Genomic DNA, 14,482 nt, shown 5'->3' on the forward strand with positions numbered 1-14,482 from the left:
GTGTGTGTGTACTCTTGTATGCTGCATTTAGAAACATCCACACGCGAAAATAACTTAGAAATCTTTACAAAATCTTGCGCGATATATTTTCGTGTGGAAGAATATCCACAGCCGTTTGAACCCACAAAGCGAACCGATGGAAGAGAAAAACCGAACATGAACGACTTGTTGGCGCCCCCAAAAAAAAAAAAATTCTCCCCAAAAAAAAAAAAAAAAAAAAAAAAAAAAAAAAAAAAAAAAATTCGTTTGTCGAAGTATTCTGGAAAAAAGTCCGAACATATCCTACTAGATTTTTATAAGTTCCTCACAAATCAGAAAGCTTTTGATCAAAAAGGAATTACGAAAACAAACGGAAACAGTATCATGGAAGCTTTTCACGCGAGCGACATAGAGATGACGTTCGATTCCCGTAAAAATTAAACATTCCACCAATTCCCTAAATACCTGGAGCCTTTTTCCGAGAGTCAGAGAGAAAAAAACTAACCCTAAAAGAATGGAAAAACTGAAGTAAGCTTTCCAGGCGTTGAGGTAACAATTCTTTTGATGAGTGACGGAAAAACTGGGAGGGAGTTAGAAGGCGAGCGTTTAAAGAAATATATTTTATTGCGATGATAAAAGATATGTCTAAATAAAAATCAAGATTATTGTTAAACTGTCTGTTGGGAAGGCAACTATCTTGGTATTTTTCTGCTCTGAATAAAATAACACCGAATGTATAATGTTTTCAAATTAATTATACTTGTATGTAATGCTATATCACTGCACTGAAATGATTTACTTACTCTTCCACAACTACTGGAATACCAACCAACTTTAGAGTCTGAGCGTGTCCTTTGCTTAATAACTGATATATTTATCAAAATAACTGATTAACTTTTCAAAATATTATGTAATTGTCTCAGCAGTGATGCGCTCAGGATGAAATCATATACGCATCCAGTAACCTCCTGTGATTGTGAATGGGTGTTTGGGAGAAAATTCGAAAGATTTAGGAATAAGTAAAATCGCCAAAGATTATAAAATAACTAAAGTAAAACCTCGTCGTCCTCCTCCTCCTCCTCCTCCTCCTCCTACTACTACTACTACTACTACTACTACTACTACTACTACTACTACTGACATCTCTCTGTGAAAACGTGGTGATAACACCGCCACCGTCGATTCAAGAAAGTTTTATGGTGACAGTTAAAAAAAAAGTTTTTTTTTTTTTTTTTTGGCTTAAGCTTCCAACCTTATCTTAACGGTGCCATTTCCTTTGGAGTTGAGCCTCTATTTTAGCATAGAGTCGTTACCGAAAAATCGTATGGGCCTGATATACTCTATATTCGGTTCCATTTTTGCCACAGGAGATAGACCCTATTGTGGGATGCCATATAGAGTTATCAAAGGAGGCCATTTAAATAAAAAAGAAACGAAGACGCTGCGTAATAAATATCCATAGATATTTTTGCATATGATAAATGACCCTAAATACATTTGCATATAAAAATATCCCGGAATAATAATCAAAGGAGATAGTATGAATTAGAAAAAAATAAAACTAAAACCCAGCGTGATAATTATCCCTAAATATTTTTGCATATGATAAACAACCCTAAATATCTTTGCATATAAAAATATCACTGAATATTTTTGAGCATGATATACATCCCTAAATTTATTTTACGTACTAGGCAAACACGAAAGGATACATTATAAATCATCTATAGTGCTTCTTACAATGAGATTTGAAAGATTCTTATTGTACCGTTTATTTTCCCCATTTCGTATAAGACAACAATTCAATACTTCTCTATTTCTGAAAAAAATGAGTAAAAATTCTGAGGTATCTTGCTACAATGGACTGCCAATTATCAAAAGACCTCACCAAAGATTACGTGTTCCAGTTTGTACAATAGAGCAGTTCAGAGATCTTCCTTTTTCAAGTGTATAAAAACATTTTCGGGCATCTTGTATGCAGAATTAAAATTACCACATCTTAAAAGGTATTATTAACGTTTATGTCTTCGATTTTGTAGAGTTCACCTGTTCAATGAGCTTCCATTTTTACAACATAATAAAAAAAAGCATTATAACAACTGAGGTTCCCTTACGTTTTGCATCAGCTGAATAGGAATTCCTGAACAACTCCAGACGGTTCCATTACATAAATCACGGTCTGAATAGCGATGGGATAATTTGATCGAGTTTCACAATGAGTGGGTAAACGGAGAAGATCAGTATCGTTTTTCGAAAACGTTATACCTCTCCGTTATGTTAGAAACGTTAGCAAATGAGGTGGGTGACGTTTACCGCGTCTCCGCTTAAAACAAGTAAAAACTGCGCCGAAGTTTCTTTGGCGCAATCGAGTTTTCTGTACAGCCGCTACAGCGTATAATCAAGGCCACCGAAACCAGAAACCAGGTCTATCTTTCGGTGGCCTAGAACAAGTAAAAAATGCGCCGAAGTTTCTTCGGCGCAATCGAGTTTTCTGTACAGCCACTACAACGTATAATCAAGGCCGCCGAAAGCATATCTATCGTTCGGTGGTCTAGGTATAATGCTGTATGAGCTGCGGCCCATGAAACTTTCAACAGCTGCCCAGTGGTGGCCTATTCTATATCATTGCCAGAAGCACGACTATGGCTAACTTTAACCTTAAATAAAATAAAAACTACTGAGGCTAGAGGGCTGCAATTTAGTATGCTCGATGATTGGAGGGTGGATGATCAACATACCAATTTGCAGCCCTCTAGCCTCAGTAGCTTTTAAGATCTGAGGGCGGACAAGAAAAAGTGCGGACAGGAAAAAGTGCGGACAGAAAAAAGTGCAGACAGACAGGCTAAGCCGGCACAATGGTTTTCTTTTACAGAAAACTAAAAAGTATTTATTTGCTGGACATACGTCATTGTGATTTCCTAATGGGGTCTTGTGAATTTCCTTGCAGGCTCCATATAAGTCATTGTGATTTCGCTATAGGCTGGCATAGTGTCATTGTGATTTCCTTATGGTTTGCACTTATGTCATTGTGATCTTCTCATGTTTTGCATATACTGTATATCACTGTGATCTTCTAATCAGTATAAGGTGCGTATGTATGTATGTATGTATGTATGTATGTATGTATGTATGTATGTATGTATGTATGTGCGTACAAGTCAACAAGTCCCTTCCTGTGTTGCCTTCACTAAAAAGTATGTGTGAATGTATGTATGTAGTTATATGCATACAAATCTATAAATCCCTGGGTCCAGTACTGCCTTCACTAAAAAGTATGTATGTATGTATGTAGTTATATGCATACAAATCTACAAATCCCTGGGTCCAGTACTACCTTCACTAAAAAGTATGTATGAATGTATGTATGCAGTTATATGCATACAAATCTACAAATCCCTGGGTCAAGTACAGCCTTCACTAAAAAGTATGTATGTATGTATGCAGTTACATACATAAAAATCTACAAATCCCTGGGTCCTATACTGCCTTTACAAAAAGGTAATGCCTTTTAGATAACAATAAAGGCATGCTTTGTATGTGTTTTCTATCAACACAGAAGAGGTTCATCTGCGCTCAAATGATCGAAGTGATTCCCTCATTTGCATTCAGTTCAAAATTACATTAAACGCACTGACAAAGCACGGAGATCAGGTAACTCTATCGTTTTCTTTCCACAAAGAAACAAAAAGGTTTGTTTGCATCACGAAAGTGTTTGATACTGAAGTGAATTCATAATTAGTATGACAATGATAAATCCAGCGCTTGGGTAAAAATGGCTTCAAAGGAATGATTTATGCATTTAGTTCAAAGGGAATAAAGTACGGATTTTTTTGTCTCTTTTTTTTTACGCAGATTAAAAATCATTGCCCCGTCTCTTTTTACGTCGGGGTATCTTTATTTGATATTGGCCGTGCATACAAAATAACGGCAATTTAATTCGGTTACGCAATTTTTGCACGGGACAATGGTGAGAGCCATATTTTCCTCTCAGTAATCGACATAAAATTGTACTTTTAAAACGAGCGAGTAAAAAAAAAAAATAACTCGGTACCTTTTGTACGAGTGGACTCATATTAGTTTTTGACAACCTCAATTTCAGAAAAGCTAATTCATTGCTTATTTATGAACATTCAACTGAAAGCTGAAATTTGAATTTGGACACCAACTCGTTAAAATACAATGGTCAGCAGAAACAGGCCTAGTGACTTTCAAGCACATTAAAACAGATAATATATGAATAAGGCACATTATAATTTGTGACATAATTAAATATGATTGCCACTTAAAAATTACACACAGGCACTAAAATAGGATATTATCTGTTTATAACGTGTAAACACAACTACCGCTATTACCAGTACTAATTTCTCTCTCTCTCTCTCTCTCTCTCTCTCTCTCTCTCTCTCTCTCTCTCTCTCTCTCTCTCTATCAACTGATATACCGGCTACTACTCTTTACAAGATTCCAGGGTTCTTCATTACTGAATTTGTAACTGAGGCACTGTTCTAGATAATTATGCTAATCCAAGTGCCAGTCTTGGTATTTTGAAAGTCAAGTTACTTTGCTAACAAGCTTAAAAGGAAGACGTCCAACCTACGACCTGGCAACATAAGTTCTTGTAGCTGTAGTAAAAAATAAATGAAGTTTGGATCAAGGTTACCATAATTATTTCCCCTCGGTACCGATAAAAAAAGCCGAAGACTTATGATGGTGAGTAGTAGGAGGAAAAATTACAGTCAGAATCAGCCGGTGCCCGAAGGTAGAATTGTTAATGATGCCAGCGATAATTTCTTTGTTTGGGAGTTCCCATCTTTGGTTTTCGGAAAAGAAAACTGTTGTGCCGGCTTTGTCTGTCCGCCCTCAGATCTTAAAAGCTACTGAGGCTAGAGGGCTGCAAATTGCTATGTTGATCATCCACCCTTTAATCATCAAACATACCAAATTGCAGCCCTCTGGCCTCAGTAGTTTTTATTTAATTTAAGGTTAAAATAGCCATAATCGTGCCTCTGGTAACGTTATTGGACACGCCACCACCGGGCCGTGGCTGAAAACTTCATGGGCCTCGGCTCATACAGCATAGCATTATACACTGCACAGGAAACTCGGTTGCGCCGAAGAAACTTCAGGGAATTTTTTACTTGTTTTAATGGCAATTACATTTTCGTGACGCGCAAAGTCTTAAGAGTTTTACGATGCTGGAAATAATCTGAAATCATTAATCCTACTCTCCGTAAGAGAAATTTTGATTATAACTTGAAGAATTATTTTGTAAATGTTATACAACTGGAAGAGAAGGGAAATCAATCTCGATTATGAAATTCCATTTAATCGATATTCTATTGAACTGAAAAAGGAAATGCAAATAAAAAGGCCAAAATTGAACGAGAAAAGCGAAAAGGAGCAGAGAAAACTGCTGGGCCAATTATGTTACTCAAAAATTACCAACTTCATTCTTGCAAACCTTTACAAAGCAACGGTAACACAATTGGACGAGTCTTTGGCCCCGAACACATTCACGAAGGAAAATGCCTCTTGAAAATAAACATGAAAATTTTCTGAAACACCTCGACAAAATAAGTCCGCTGAACTAGAACGGAACTGAAAACATCCAGGAACAAAACGGAAGGGATGAAATAGCAAAATGAAAACTTTTATAGCAAATACTGCAAAATTCTGACACCAAAAATAACCCGGAAAGCTTCAAATTAAATAGGCTAAGTTTTTCTTAAATCAGAGTAGATTGGTAACGAATGCAAGTTCAACCAAATTAGTAGCACCTTAAAAAAGTAAAAAATGCGCCGAAGTTTCTGCGGCTCAATCGAGTTTTCTGTACGACCGCTACAGCATATAATCAAGGCCACCGATAATGGCTCTATCTTTCGGTGGTCTCGGTGTAATGCTGTATGAGCCGCGACCCGTGACACTTTAACCACGGTCCGGTGGTGGCCTATCTTATATCGTTGTCAGAAGCACGATGATGGCTAACTTTAACTTTGAATAAAATAAAAACTACTGAGGTTAGAGGGCTGCAATTTGGTATGTTTGACGATTGGAGGGTGGATGATCAACATACCAATTTGCAGCCCTCTATCTTCGGTAGTTTTTAAGATCTGAGAGCGGACAGGAAAAGTGCGGACAGAAAAAAATGCGGACGGACAGGCAAAGCCGGCTCAATAGTTTTCTTTTCATAAAACTAATAAAAAAAAGCAAGAAAAGAAAATAAATTATTAATGGCATCTACAATCAATAAATAGGACAGGGAAGAGCAACAATAAGAAAATTTAAATCCGTACGCTATTTTTAATTAACATATTGAAAAAGATTATAAAATTATGAAATTATTTAATGACAGGAGTCTAAGAATAATTGTGCCAACGCGGCTTCGAAAAAAGTTAAGTATTCTCTAAGGCAAGTAAATATTATGGCTCATATATTGATAATTTTTTTCATTGTTTGCGTAATATTTCCCCATGCAATGCATAAATAAAAAAAATCGGAATTCCATTAATACTAAAGGAAAAATTGTGACGCAACTGAGTTTAGAACAACAGCAATAATAACAAGTCAATTAATAAAACCACAATCTAATAAGGTCTAGGATACGTGTAATATGAGAGCAAAATACTGAAAATAAAAATAAAAAGCTCATGCGAAAAATAAAGTCCCATGCAACGCCTTAAAATATTATCTCTGTTTTCTTTCTGCATTGGAAGTGCTCCGAACGCCTAGTTCCTCGTTGGACGGGTGGGTACCGTTCTCAGCTAGCACTCTGCCGGGCCCGTGTTCGATTCTCCGACCGGCCAGTGAAGAATTAGAGGAATTTATTTCTGGTGACAGAAATTCATTTCTCGCTATAATAAATTCACCCTTCATGAAATGCTGAAAAGCTAGAGAGATGCAACCTTCTGGTGACCCTATCTATAAATGGGAAAAACGTGAATGTATGTATGTACATACATACACACACACACACACACGCACACACACACACACACACATATATATATATATATATATATATATATATATATATATATATATATATATATATATATATATATATATATATATATATATATAATCACAGAATTTATTCTTTTTACACGACTAAAGGTTCACGCAAATCTACCCTTAAGATGGCTGAATGCAGTGTCCTCTCTGATAAAAAGTTTGGTTGGTTCTTACTTCATATAATATTTCCCCCAGCCGACATCCCCACTTTTGATGAACAATATCCAGTAATTGATGTCATATTTCATCAAGACATATTTTATATGTTTCGACTTTGTCCTTTTGAATATTAGCTAAAACTTACTGACTGACAAACAGACTATTCTTTGACATGAAAATAGGCTAAAAATCCTGTAAAATGAAAGACCTACTTGTCTGCTGGCTTAAGTGTGTGCTAAATATTCAGGTCTACGAAAACTTTGACGAACTTTTTAATTTGCGAAAAGTGTTGTCCATTGGGAGAGCGGGAGGCAGATTTTAATTTGAAGTCTTGTGAAATTAAAACGGCAAAGGAATTGGGAAGTGAAGAAGGGGAAATAGGATGAAGGACACTCCTGGATTTAGAAATGTTTCGTACCGCATAATGTTTACCTCTTTAAGACAAAGAACTTTGTTTGCTCATATTTTCATACTTCTACAATGCTTTAGGCAGGATATTCATGGTATCTTCTTAAACCTTATTTGTTCATATTTCTATATATCTTTAATGTTTTAGGGAGACATCCATGGTGTCTTCTTTAAACAGGCACACAGAAGTGATATGATCTTGAAAAATTATGACCATAAACTACATAACATACCGAAAAACTGACAAAATACCTAAGCCTATATACATTACAAGCACGATGTGATTTACTACTCGTTATAAAATAATCTAAGAAAAATAAAATCATTCAAATCAGGTGCTTAATTTTATCTGCCAATTAGAGCAGTTCGTGAAATGAAATATAAGGGAGATGGTTATGACAACTCCCAGTGAATACAAACTTACCATCGGAAGATAATAAAAATTTACCCTGAGAAGTGAGTGAAAAATATAACTTCGGAAGTGAATACAAAATTTACCCTCGGAAATGAGTGAAAAATATTACTTCTTAAGTGAATGAAAATTTACCCTCGGAAGTGAGTGAAAAACATTACTTCGGAAGTGAATAAAAATTTACCCTCGGAAGTGAGTGAAAGATATTACTTCGGAAGTGAATGAAAATTTATATTTCGGAAATGAATGAAACTTTGCCCTTAGAAGTGAATGAAGAAGTACCATCGGGAGTGAAAAAAATTACCTTCGGAAGTGAATGAAAATTTATCCTCGGAAATAGATGAAAATTTACCCTCAGCAGTGAATGAAGAAGTACCATCGGGAGTGAAAAAAATTACCTTCGGAAGTGAATGAAAATTTATCATCGGAAATAGATGAAAAGTTACCCTTAGAAGTGAATGAAAAAGTACCATCGGGAGTGAAAAAAATTACCTTCGGAAGTGAAAGAAAGTTTTCCCTCGGAAATGAATAACAATGTACCATAGGAAGTGAAGCAAAACTTGTCCACGGAAGTGAATGAAAATTTACCCCTGAAGATAAATAAAAATTTTCCCTCGGAGGTAGATGAAAACTTTACCCCCGGTAGTAAATAAAAATTTACCCTCGGAAGTGAGTAAAAATTTTTTGGAAGTGAATAAAAATTTACCCTCGCGAGCAAATGAAAATTTACCTTCAGAAGTAAATGAAAATTTACCCTTGGAGGTGAATAAAAATTTACCCTCGGGCGTGAGTAAATATTTACCCTTGGATGTGAATGAAAATTTACCCTTGGAGGTGAATAAGATTTTACCCTCGAAAGTGAGTAAATATTTACCATCGGAAATGAATGAAAATTTACCCAAGGAATTGAATCCAAATTCACCAACAGAAGTGAATAAAAATTTACCCTCGCAAGTGACTGAAAATTTACCATAGGAAACAGATGAAAAAATTTACATTAAGAAGTTAATAAAAATTTACCCCGAAAATTAGTGAAAACTTACCCTCGGAAGTGAATAAAAATTTACCCTCGCAAGTGACTGAAAATGCACCCTCGGAAATGAATGAGAATTAACCGCCGGAATTGGCAGCAGAAGTGTTGAGACTCATAAATAATGCAGTAAATAAACTCAATAACAAGATCCATGAAAATGTATATCGTGCATTTGAAAGAAAGCGAAAAACTCTTAAATCTACAAACAATCTCTTCCCTTTTGTCACAGCATGAAAAGCTGCGAGGGAGGGACGGATAAGAACGCGAAATTTAATCACTGGAATACGCACCAAATGCATGTGAAAATCCAGGCAAAAACAGGTGAAAGAGAATAAATAAATATGAACAGTAACGTGAAGTGATGGAACGATAAAAACTGTGATGGAACGCTGGAAAATGATGAATAAATCATGAGGAGAGACAAACGACATTCGAACAGAAAAATGAAATGAAAAGAGTAGGGGTTCCGGAAATGAAACGGTGGTGAATGACAGCAAGAGGGCGAACGGTATCTTTAAGCAAGAGGAGTTAGTGGAAAGAGATTATTTGTAACAAATAACTAAGAAGTGGTAAGGAAGATTAAAGTGCCGAAGAGGAGAAATGCAGACGTTGCGGTAAGAAGAGAGAAACTGAGTGACAGAAACTATTTACATAAGGAAATTGGAGAGTTAAACTAAACTAGGTGAAAAACCAGATATATAAACGAAAGTAGGAACAGAGAAACAGGGATAAAAAAACTATTAGCACAAGGACACTGGAGATGTAAACGAAAGTAGGAAGAGAGAAAATAGGTGATAAAAAACTATATATGCAAAGAAACTGGAGATTGGAAAGAGAGTCGGAAGAGGGGAAATTGAGGAACACAAGCTATTTATTCAAGGAAAGTGGAGGTTTAAACGAGAGTAAGGAGAGAGAAACTTCTGAACAAGAGCTATTTAAAAGCTATTTACACAAGGAAACAAGGAACTTAAACGGGAGCAAGAAGAGAGAAACTGAGTTATAAAAACTATTGTTGCAGCGAACTGGAGAGTCAAACTAAATGCAAGGAACATCAGTCGGAGAAAAAAAAAAATGCGCGAAATGGCGCTTGGAAATAAAGGCTATGTGAAGGCGGAAGCCATGATTTAAAAAAAAAAAAAACAAGTAAAAAATGCACCGAAGTTTCTTCGGCGCAATCGAGTTTTCTGTACAGCGTATAATGCCATATGAAACTCTCAGCTACGACTTGGCAGCGCTCAGTTGCTCCCCAGATGCGGTCAAGTGAGGGTGCGTCGGCGACGCCTCCGGAAAGCGCTGCCAGACGCACGATCCATGGCTAAGCTTAACCTTAAACAAAATAAAAATAACTGAGGCTAGAGGGCTGCAATCTGTTATGTTTGATGATTGGAGGGTGGATGATCAACATACCAATTTGCAGCCCTCTAGCCTCAGCAGTTTTTAAGATCTGGGAGCGGAGAGAAAAGTGCGGACGGACAGACAAAGCCGTCACAATAGTTTTCTTTTACAGAAAACTAAAAAGGGAAAGAAACCACTGTTGCACATGACATCGACTTCCAGTATGGAGGAGACAGTTGCAAGAAACTACAGGAATATTTTGAAGAACTGTTCCACACACAAAATGAAAGAAAGAAAGGACACGAAGAGATTCAGCAGTTTTTATTTAATATTCATTGCCACTAGAAAGTAGAATTCGTCATAAGTAGAAGCTATTTGGTATTGAAATATACAAAAAAAAAAATTCAAAAGCTTTCATTGTTTGAGAAAATGGTTGTTGGAAAAGTAAGATAAAATACAGAACAGGATATAGTTACAGAATATGACGAAGCACAGAACAGGATTGAGTTACAGAATATGACGGAGCACAGAACAGGACTGAGTTACAGAATATAAGCACTGTATTTCCTTTTCGTATCGGACGAGCGGATGCCATTCACCAAATCAAATTTTTAGTTACTTAAGTGCCACGGAGTTGCGGAAGTGCGATGAACTCGAAATCATTTCTGTGATTCAACTGACAAATAAAACACTCATTTAAGGACTTGTTATTAATATGCAAAGAAGCTTGAATTAAATAAATGAACTGAATCCATGTCGCAGTAAAAGAAATTATTCAGCTAGATACAACCCACTAACGTCAAGTACTACCAAACGCTAGTAACAAGTTTTTTTTCCTTTTGGAGTGGGGGTGGTTGGTAGAGGTTGGGAGGGGGTGTTGGTTCGATATTATAAGAACGTATATCGTTCATCGTAATGAATTGGGCGCCAATGACCATAAATATTTTGTTGTCATTAATTGCCAATTAAAGTACCCATCATTCAAGTATGAATAATATTATGACGTATTGATGTGCAACGATGCAAAGGATTTTAGCAAATTTGTTTTTCATGCAAGGTTACATTCAGAACTGCACAATAACCCAAAATTGGCTTCTACACCTTATGCTTCTCCGTTTATTAGGTACTGAGTATTGTAGCCACACACACTAATATATATATATATATATATATATATATATATATATATATATATATATATATATATATATATGTATATATATATATATATATATATATATACACAGTATATATGTGTGTGTGTATTTATACATATATATGTGTATATATGTACTTGATATATATATATATATATATATATATATATATATATATATATATATATATATATATATATATATATATATATATACACACACACATACATAAAAGTCCTACGTGCCATTTCTCTCCTTTTGTCGAAATTACACGTAAATATTCGATAAAAGAAAGTTGAGAAACGTTTTAGTTAAAAATGTCTGCCTATTAATTTACCGATTAAAATATTGTGTTTGTACGTTCAACCAATAACCTGCAGGAGATTTATTGCAGATAAGCCATGTCGACATAAAAGCTTATTGTAGTAGTCCCACGGACGTATTTTATATTTATGCTTTTCAAAGTAACAATTTTAAGGCGTTGCAAAGCCCTTGTTAATTTGAAATATAAATTTAGTGTATTTACTTCCTCAATGAAAGTGACGTTTTCAGTGCAGGTTTGTTACCGGGGTTGGGGAAAAGCCACTAAGCTAATTTCCTAAATTACTTTTTCCTATCAAGAAAACTGAATTACTTTTTCCTCTCGAGAAAATGAATTACTTTTTCCTATCAAGAAAACTGAATTGCTTTTTCCTCTCAAGAAAACCGAATTACTTTTTCCTCTCAAGAAAACTAAATTACTTCTTCCTTTCGAAAAAAAAGGAGAATTACTTTTCCCTCTCGAGAAATCTGAATTACCTTTTCCTCTCGAGAAAACCGAATTACTTTTTCCTCTCGGAAAAAAAAAATTACCTTTTCCTCTCGAGAAATCTGAATTACTTTTTCCTCTCAAGAAAAACCGAATTACTTTTTCCTCTCAAGAAAAACCGAATTACTTTTTTCTCTCAAGAAAAACTGAATTACTTTTTCCTCTTAAGAAAACTTACTCTTTCCTCTCAAGAAACCCGAATTACTCTTTCCTCTCGAGAAAACAGAATTACTTTTTCCTCTCGAGAAAACTGAATTACTTTTTCCTCTCGAGAAATCTTAATTACTTTTTCTTCTTCAGAAAAACAGAATTACTTTTTCATCTGAAGAAAAACTTAATTACCTTTTCTCCTTAAGAAAACTTACTCTTTCCTCTCAAGAAACCCGAATTAATTTTTCCTCTCGAGAAAACCGAATTACTTTTTACTCTCGAGAAAATTGAATTACCTTTTCCTCTCAAGAAAACTGAGTTACTTTTTGCTCTTAAGAAAACTGAAGTGCTTTTTCCTCTCAAGAATACTGAAGTACTTTTTCTTCTTAAGAAAAACTGAATTATTTTTGCCTCTCAAGAAAACTGAATTACCTTTTCCTCTTAAGAAAACCGAATTACTTTTTCCCTCAAGAAGACCGAATTACTCCCCCCCCCTCAAGAAAAATGAATTACTTTTTCCTCTCAAGAAAATCTGACTTACTTTTTCCTCTCAAGAAAACCGAATTACTTTTCTTCTCAAGAAAACTTAATTACTTTTTCCTCTCCAGAAAACTGAATTACTTTTTCCACTCAAGAAAACTTAATCACTTTTTCCTCTCAAGAAAAACGAATTAAAGTAAAACTCAATGAAAACAATACTCAATGAAATAAGGCTCAAATACGTTAACTTAAATCATGACCAGAGACTAGATTTTTCTTGTTATCCTTTCGTCTTTTAACTAAAACAGAATTTTATACTTAAAAATCTTTAGGGTTCCTTGATGTCCTAAATTATGGAAATAGTAATAAATTCTTGACGTTCCACAATGGCTGCTAATTACATTTGGACTTGACTAACGGAAATTTGTCGTTTAATGATTTTGCCTAACAATGTAATCTAATATCTGAATTTCTCTGTAGTCTATATGAGGTAAAATCATTCATACGAACATAACATCACCTTCAATTTACTAACTAGAAATCGATAAATAAGAGTAATGCATTTTCAGAAATTTCCTTTACTTAATGGCAAACACATTTCATAAAATCACGCGTTTTTCAGTATTTACAAAACAGGAAATTTGACAAAAAGACAAGAGAAAAAGGGTTAATAACCGACTTACTTTTTTATAGAGTATAATTCGGAACTAAAATGTCTCAAAGGAGCTTGAGTTTTTTTGACAACCAATAATTAACAGCCAAAAAATAAATTACAGAATCCTTTCCCTAGCTAGCCCTAATGAGCAGAAATTAAAATGGATTTTAAAATTCCCCTCCAAAACTAATTATGAATCTGCAAGATTTCTTGTGAGAAAACAACGTTGTTTAGCAGGATATTTTTTGGAGTAAAGCAGCCATGACTTAAAAAAAAAAAAAGAAACTTTCAAAGTGAGATTAAGTCGCTATAATATGAAGGAGGAAAGACTTTTTTTTTTTTTTCAGAGACGAAGATTGTCACCACCATGAAAAATATTTTATCCTCCACGTCATTTTCTAGTTCAAAAACACCTGTCCTTGCTGAATACGGAATTACCTGTCTTCTAAAAGATCTCGGAGAGAAGTGACGGAGATGGCTGCTCAGTGACAGGAAGACTTCTAGACCATTTTATGCAAGTAAATGCATCATAAGTTCCTGGATGAATGTAGCTTATTATTTGGCAGAGTTATATACGAGATCTTCACATCCTTAATCATCTAAGTCAGCAAGCAACAGTCAAGTTTCGCTGCATCCTATGTCTTTCCATAAACAACTCGACTATGAGATTCACAGCCGGTGTCCCGGTGTTTTTCCGGAATAAAATTTTATCAACGTACCTGACAAAGATGGCACTTTATCACGGGGTATCTTACATCCCTACCTAATTTTTGACTGTATTCTGCATTGCGAAAGTTGCACAATTCTGGTAATTATGAGAGTAACACTAACTTCTTGCAGACATCGCCAGCAAACTTTGTCTTTCGAAGATACAATGACGTAACTTATGACGTCA

Source organism: Macrobrachium rosenbergii, chromosome 18 (genome assembly GCF_040412425.1).
Source record: "Macrobrachium rosenbergii isolate ZJJX-2024 chromosome 18, ASM4041242v1, whole genome shotgun sequence".
Classification (NCBI taxonomy): domain Eukaryota; kingdom Metazoa; phylum Arthropoda; class Malacostraca; order Decapoda; family Palaemonidae; genus Macrobrachium; species Macrobrachium rosenbergii.